Source organism: Lolium rigidum, unplaced genomic scaffold (assembly GCF_022539505.1).
Source record: "Lolium rigidum isolate FL_2022 unplaced genomic scaffold, APGP_CSIRO_Lrig_0.1 contig_35164_1, whole genome shotgun sequence".
NCBI lineage: Eukaryota > Viridiplantae > Streptophyta > Magnoliopsida > Poales > Poaceae > Lolium > Lolium rigidum.
The window spans coordinates 4150-12261 of record NW_025900307.1 but is presented as its reverse complement, the minus strand read 5'-3'; the positions used below and the strand labels follow the sequence as shown (position 1 = coordinate 12261).

At 51.2% G+C, this 8112-nt stretch overlaps 1 long non-coding RNA gene across 1 annotated transcript; it reads left to right on the top strand.

Annotated features, from left to right (window-relative positions):
* Positions 1-5746: 5746 nt before the first annotated feature.
* Positions 5747-7830, top strand: LOC124681182. Its single transcript, XR_006995750.1, has 2 exons — positions 5747-5970; positions 7470-7830. It is a non-coding gene; the product is annotated as an uncharacterized LOC124681182 (long non-coding RNA).
* The last annotated feature ends 282 nt before the right edge of the window (positions 7831-8112 follow it).

Here is an 8112-nt window from a genome sequence, read left to right as displayed (position 1 = left end):
CATTGGCCTCACGTCATAATGCAGAGCCAGCCGATTTCAACAAAATCGGCTCCTCAGAATAGAGAATCTTCAGGGCGAGGTGCCCCCCGAGCTTCCTCAGTCCACTTCTTGCGCCTCGCTGGTCAGATCGGCTCCTTTCCTTTGGCGGATTTGATGCAACCCATCCTTAACCTGATCTGCACGTCCAGGCTGCTCTGCTTATAACAGTTGTACCTCTGGAGTCGATGTCATGCATCGGCTGTGCTTGAAAAATTTTGAATTTTATACGGCCGATTTATGTATCGGCCCCCATACTTCAATACCCATCATCAAAGAATATCTTGGGCTGCTGGGCATTTGAAAGATACTCCTACTTCATATCCTCGTATTTCATCCACCTAGGTGCCCCCCGAGCCGATTCGTTCAAGGGACTTGATGGTATCGGCTTTTTAGGTATTCCCTGCTGGATCGAATGTTGAACCCAGGCAGAATGGATGATGAGGATAATTTTGGCCGATTGCTGGAATCGGCCTCCACGTTGCTTGCTCGACGAAGGCTTTTGCAATGTCCCTTCACAAATCCTTGGAGCCGATTACCTGGATCGGCATCGCCACATTTGTCCATCGATGTTGCTCTTGTTACACGGTCGATCCGGTGGATAAAACCAGCCTAACCCCGTTCTTTGTCACGTCGATGCGCTCGCAGTCGTCCAAATTGATGCCCGAGAGTGGCTCTTGGCCCGATGTCTCCCAAACGTTCATGCCGCCCGTCGAAATCTCGGCTGAATCATCTCGCGTGGACGACTTCTACTTCATCTCCATCCCACCGTATTAGGCATTGGTGCATCGTGGATGGAATGCAACAGCTTGGCGTGGATCCAATCTCTCCCTAGTAGGACAAGCATAGGAGCTTTTGTCGTCGACAATAAAGAACGGCGTAGGGACAAGCTTTTCCTTCCTACGGTCGGATCCACATTCGAACACCTTGTGCGTCGGATGCTTGGCCGTTGAAATCGCTCGTTGTTACATTGGTCTTGATCGGATCCGAGCTGGAGCGTCCCAACCGTCGTAGCATGGAGTATGGCATGATGTTAATCGCCGCTCCGGTGTCCACCAACATCTTGTTGACAGTGCTGCCCATTGATGTATCCTCGCAAGTATAGGGCTTTCGGATGCCTCGTAACTTCTTTCTCGTGGCTTCTCAAAGATGACCGGCCGTGGGCCGCAGAGACAGCTTGTGCCACAGGTGCTTCGTATAATCCTCGGAGCGCTAAACTCCGTTGGAAGGATGAAGACCATGTTTGTTCCAGCCCGATGTCTCATCCTCGGCTTTCCTTTGTCCGGGGCGCCACTCTTTTCTTTGTGGCCGACCTCGCTTCGTCCGTGGTTCGCTGAATTTTGGCGGCCGGATCGAGCCGTGCCTTCCTCAACGTGTGCGGTATAATCTTTCGGCTTCTTCTAACCCACGTAGACGCCGAACCCTTCGCTTCGGGAACGGCCGAGCCCATCGTGGCACCACCTTGGCCGATGATACTTGTCTTCTTCATCATCGTCCTCTAGTTCCTCGAGATCTTCCACCCGAGCAGTACTCAAGCACGCTTGTTCCGAGGCGGGAGGGGCCCTAGACGCTTGAACACGGATACGTTGGCCGCATCCTTCCTCTTCGTTTGCATTCCGGCGCTGCCGATTGTAGGCAATCGGCTCATTCCCGAATCCCAGCAAGTGTCCGAAGAAGGGGCGGTCCCGGTGCCTATCCACGTCGTCTTGCTCCCTCGACTTTTCCTTGGCGTGGCGCTCGTATCGCTCCTCGTCGTGATCATGCCGACGACGTCTCCTCGTCGTCCCTAGCCGTACGATCCTTTTCATCATCGTCGTTGTACCGTCGGCGTTGGTCATACCGACTCACATACTTGTTGAGGAGGTGATCGGAGAGAGGTCGCCGATATCTTATGTTCTTCACTTCTCCCTCTCGTGACGTAGCGCTTGCCGGTCGTGGCGGAGCCGATCGCGTGGAGCGGCTTCCTCTCGTGTCTTTGCTATGAGAGCAGCTCGCCCTCATCTCCGTCCTTACCGCAGTGGTGCCCAGGTCCCACCATGTTGATATTGCACGAGAAATCTGGCCGGCACCCTCCATGGTAAGTATACTCCACCATGTTAATGGCGGGGAAGTGGTGTGTGTCGACCTTCATGGCGTACCGGTTGAAAATTAGCCGCCCTTTTTCTATCGCCATTTGGATCCGCCGACGCCACACCTCGCAGTCGTTAGTGGTGTGGGTGAACGTGTTATGCCACTTGCGTATGGCTTTCCGTTCAGCCTCTTGCACCGTGGGGATCTTGTGGCCTTCGGTACCTTTATATGCTTCTCCGTGAGTAAGAGATCGAAAATCCGCTCGCTTTGGTCACGTCGAAGTCGAACCCTTTGGAGGGCCTTGTGGCTTCACCCATTTGCAGGACATGGGGCCCGCCGCTCGAGTCCATTCAGCCCACCGCTACCTCTCGATCTCCCGCAAAGACCTTCATCCTCGTCCGCCTCAACCAGGGCCACCGCACGCTTGAATTTGTCCCGGTAAACATCCGGGTGGCGCTCGTTCATATGTCGACGGCTTCCGCACCATGTGCGCCAATGAAGGGTAGTCTCGCTTGGGAGGCCACGTCCTTAATCGATGATGAGAGACCCACCACCGCCAACTCGATCGCTTCTTTTTCACTTACGTGAACCGAATAGCATCGGCTCCTAATGGTCCCGAAGCGCCGGATGTATTCTCGACACCGTTTCCCCGCGCTTCGTCGTACTTGCGCTAGATCGGCAATGCCAGCCTCGGAAGCCTCTCGAGTGATACCGCTCATGGAACCGCTCTTCCAACTCGCTTCCATGTCCGGATTGAGTTCGGTGGCAGCGATGTGTACCACCCGAAAGCCGATCCCGTGAGGGATCGTGCGAAGAACCTCACACGCAGCTCGTCCGATGTCGAGATCGTGCCCACTCGTGCCAAATATCGGCTCACATGCTCGATAGAGCTGGAACCATCCGATCCACTAAACTTTGTGAAGTCAGTGGAGCCGATATTTGGGTGGTAGCGGGATCAATTCGTACTCGTTGGGGTACGGCTTGGTGTAGCCGAATGTCTTCCTTTTCGCATCATGCCGAACCGATCTTTCGAATTGTACAAATCTGATCCGCGGTGATGGCCGAAGGTGTCGAACCCCGAAGATTCGCCGGGTGGCATACTTAGCCGCCCATGCTTGCTTTTCCGGCTTCGAGCCAACTCGCAGGAGCCGGGCTCCGGAGGTTTGTCGGAGTGGCGTACTTAGCTAACCATGTTTGCTTCTCAAGATCTCGCTCCCGACGTTCCTCCCGCTCGTTCCGCAGGCCCCCGCCGTTGCGGCCCGGTTCGAGAGTGCCCATGTATTGCGTCCGGGCACGTATGCGCACGTGTATCCGTGCGGGATCTCCTTGGGCGCCTCGGTAGGAATTGGTAGTCACTAGGATCACCACCAATCTTGTAGACGACGTATGCCGATGAGTTCGGCACTTCCGGTGCCGCCCATGCGAACGGCAGCGGTGGATGGGACCGGAGTGACATCTCTCCTTTGTAAGTCCCCGTAGCCGGTCCCGACGGAGAATACCGATGGCTCATGATTTCCGGATCACGCGCAGCGACACGCTCCAAAGTGTTCACCAGTGCTCTCGAGTGGCGGTGCGCACGAATGAGCCACCATGTAGTTGATCTCCCGACGCAGCCGACCCGGTGCGTTCTTCCGACGGGCGGACAGGTCCACTCCATCGAGTGCGCTTCAGTGAGAACCCCTTCCACCCGATGCCATGGGAGCGGGTTCTCGTGGAAAGAGCCGATGAGTTCGGCTTCGAGGACCGCCTTGATCTCGTCCTCGCTTCTTCTTGAGCTCGTCGGCCGATCCTCGTACTTGACCGGAGTGCTTTCCGCCATCTCGGATGTAGATGGCGATGCGGTGGATGTCGAAGATGGTCCCACCGGGCGTGCCGAATGTGTTGCGGTCGGAAACCCACCGGCGGGCAGCCGACCGGCAACACCGTAGAGCCGGGAACAACTAGGGGCCGCGGCCGGTCCCGGCCCTCGCAGCGACGGCCCGCAAAGCCTTCTAGTCACACGTCCGATGCCGTCGCAAGGGCGTGCCACCCGACCTATACCCGGTCGGGAGGTGTTGGATGATGCCTCGCTTAGTTTCTCGCATGGAATACACGTAAACGTTAAATACGAGCCTCGATCGGCTCTCGAGTTATCCCGTGAATCGGCTCAAAGAGCCGATCCACCCATGATTCATACGAGGTGTACGAATATATGGTGGTCCCGCTTGATCAAGATAAAGCTAAAGCGATCTACGACGATTTAGGGTTTTCACCGCATAATCGGATCATCCTACTCACGATTGGGCCTCGCGCTCGCGTACGGTGATCGTAAGCCGATCCTAGACAGGGCCTAAAAACCAACACGAGGTTGATCCCCGGAACATCCCGTCTAGGGCTAGCAAACTACACCCTACACGCCGCCGGATCCTCCAACCCTTTGTAAGGCCTAACTATTACTGGATATTAAACTAATCCTTGAAGAACAAGGAGCAACCGTAACGGATCGGATCTACTAAACGATGATCAAGCGGGTGCCGCCCCTACACCTAAGATAGGTGTAAGGGCGGCTAGATGTATAAGGGTTGCACTACGACAACATATGATACGAAGAACAATGCTAACCCTAACACATCTAAGATAACTACGTTGCTCGCCATCAAAAAGGCTTCGACGACGAGCAACGCATGAACAACGTGAAGCTAGGTCGCCTAGATCGCAAGATGCGATCTAGGCAGACATGGTGCTTACCAGGAGAAACCCTCGAGACGAAGGAGTTGGCGATGCGCCGAGATTTGTTTGTGTTGAACGTTGGTTGTTGTTTATTCCATAAACCCTAGATACATATTTATAGTCCAGGGGACTTTCTAATTCGAGCGTGCACCTAACCGTGCACGGGTAAAACTCCAACTCCTAACCGACACGTAATCTAATATGTTACAGATACAAGGGCAAACTAGCCCAAACTTTGCATGTAAGGCCGATTCACATATTTCTTCTATATATATTCTTCAAGCCCATCTTGATCACGGCCCACCTCTGACCCGGTCAAATTCTGGTGATAACACTTTCTTGTAGTTGCGGATGCTTGCAAGGGGTATAATCACAAGTATGTATTAGTCCTCGGAAGGGCGGTACATTAGCATAGGTTCACCCACACAACACTCACTACACCACAGTACAGAATTCCCAACTGACGTTGGTCGGTAAAAGGTCACTATTGGTGATCGACTGTTGGTCGGGAAAAGTACTGACGAACAGTTGGTCGGCGAAGGAAAACTATATCGTCTGTTTGTCGGTCGGTATTCGTCCCGTCGAATTGTTGGTCGGTATTTCCTACATGGCCGTCTAACTATCGGTCGGCAAGTATTTCCGACCAACATGTGGCCAGCCATGGGCTGACTCGCGGGAAACTGAAAATCTTAGCGCCAAAATGGCCCAGTCCACCAAAATTTTCCTCTTTATTTTTGTTCGGCTCCAAACCCTATCGGCACAAACCGCCCCCATTTCTCCCCCAAATCGGCCTCACTCGCTCGCTCAGAAGCCACACTCCGCTCTCTCCGCCGCCAAGGTTTCGAGCTCTCTCCGTCCACGTGCACATCGGCCGGCGAGGCCGCCGCCGCCTCTCCCGGTCGTCCTCATCGGCCGGCGAGGCCGCCGCCGCCGCCTCTCCCGGTCGTCCTCCAGTCCCTCCCTCCATCGCCGCCGCTCAATCGATCTCCGCCGGCAGGTGCTCTCTCCAGCCGACGGTGATACCTGAGCGTCCGGTGAGGCTCCTTCGTCCACACACTCTGCCGCGGCCGGCACCTTTCGTCCGAGACGAAGCTCCCCGACCCGTTTTCCCCAGATCTCCTAGTGGGGACGCATCAACCAGTGCAGAAGCGCCCGGTGAGAAACTCCCAGGATTCATTCTTATACGCTCAGCTTCGATTCGTGCTTCGTGCTGGCGCTCGCACAATCGCTAAAATTAAACTAGGTCGTTCTTTGATTGTGATGCTCTCGTTTGGATTTTATGCGCGTGTGGTTGTGATACTCTCGCCGAGGCAAAACGCGTGCTTCCTTCTTAATCTGGATGTGGGCAGGCCTTGGTTTCCTTCTTGTTTTGGATGGAGCAGTACGCACTCGTATTTTTTTTTTGGGTGGAGTCGTAGGTCGCGGCCTTGAGACATTGTTTCCGTAGAATCATCAGTTTTGTACTTCATTAAAATGATCAGCTGTAGATGCCGCGTCTTGAGATCAATACAGAGAAGCTCGCTATATATTCCTTTCCATCTGACTATGTTTCACAAAGCAGAACATGTAGAGGCCATAAAAAATAAGATGTTAGGTTCGATTGTCTAATTTCTCAACCTGAACAAGGACTTCCTTTTGAGATTTTTTTTTATGAGGAAGCTGCTCCACTTATGTGTGACCACAAATGCATCATGCGATTACAAATATATGATGCCTGGTTTAATCACATCTGAAAAGATTGCTAACCTGAGAACAACATTTGGCAACTGTTTGTTGGCCTTTGTCAAAGGCAATTCGTAATTACATCTTGGTTCTGCTCCATGGCGTGAATGATTTGTATCCTATTTCTGCTGTAGATTGCTTTTGCACGCCCTTCTTATTTAGCACTGAACTGTTTAGTGATGAACATCTTATGATTGGCATGTTGTTGTATTAGTTAGTCTTGCAAAATAATCTTGACTGCAAAATAAACGTGTCTCTACTTTGTACATAAAGCAATCATAGCTCAACATTTTTCATGCAAAGGTTTGAACCGCTGTTGCGAAGCTATATTTAATAATGTAATATGGAAGGAAACAAGAATCAATAGAATGATTTCTGTGTACTTGACAAGAAGCGAATGTAGTCTAGTTGCTTAACTGTCCGAGTTCATTACATCGTCGAACCTAAGTTCGAAACCTACTGGATGTATTGAGATACATGACAAGGGCATGTTATTTTTCTCAGCCTGGTTCAGCCGCTCTGGTTTAATCTCCGGTTTGAAGGAAAACTGTCCTGTTTGATCCGGTTTTACTAGTCCCGTGCGATTAACAAACCGCCAGGGTTGTCGGTTCCGGTGTTTTCGGTCCAACCGGCGTTCTGTCCACTTTTTAAACTTGTATCTCCTATGCCTATGCACAGTATTATAGCTCCTCTCCTGTGTTGCTTGTTACTTCACAGAGGAGATGGACCCTTTATCTGCCAAAGGTCCATGTGATCTTTCAAAATGCTTCCTTCAGTAGGCGAGTTCTTTATGTGCTACATAGATCAATCTAATAGTATGTCATGCTTACCTCATGTTCATGCTACTAGTCTAACTAATCCAAGTGATCCACCATTATACATGCTTCCTTCACTAGTTTGCTAACTGTATCACTTTGTACTTGTTTGTGCAGATGTCCCATTAAAATATGAATTATCATGCAAAATGATTGCCGTAAACCACCAATTAGCTGGATGTTTCCCATCAACAAGATGAGTTGTGTAATGGAGTAACTTTGGTCTCATAGGCTACCTTTCTGTTATCATTTTGTAAGCCTGGTTATATGGTAATCATTTGGCTTCCATTTTGTAAACCTGGTTATGTGGTGACAAGCTATTATTTTGTAAACTTAATTATGCGTAATGAGTTGAGAACATATGAACAATCATTGTTGTATATGAACTTAATGCATATCATTATTGATGGTTATGCTTTAACTCCCCATGGTATTTGTTGGAGGATATATGTGAATATAATGATTTTTCCATTCAGTATTTGAATGTTGGTCGGTAATTTGTATCATGTTGGAAAGTTGGTTGGCAAAAGCAACACCGTCCAACCGTTAGAGGGAAATGTTGCATGGCAAGGGCCAACAGAAAATCGGTCGCCAATGCTTGTGTTGTCCAACCGTTGGTCGGCGAAGAAATGTCGGTCGGAAAAGAAATGTTGGTCGGGAAAGAAATGTCGGTCGGGAAAGCGTTGACCATGGTGTCCAACAGTCGGTCGGAAAAGAAATGTCGGTCGGGAAAGACATTTGCCGACCGGACTTGCGGTGT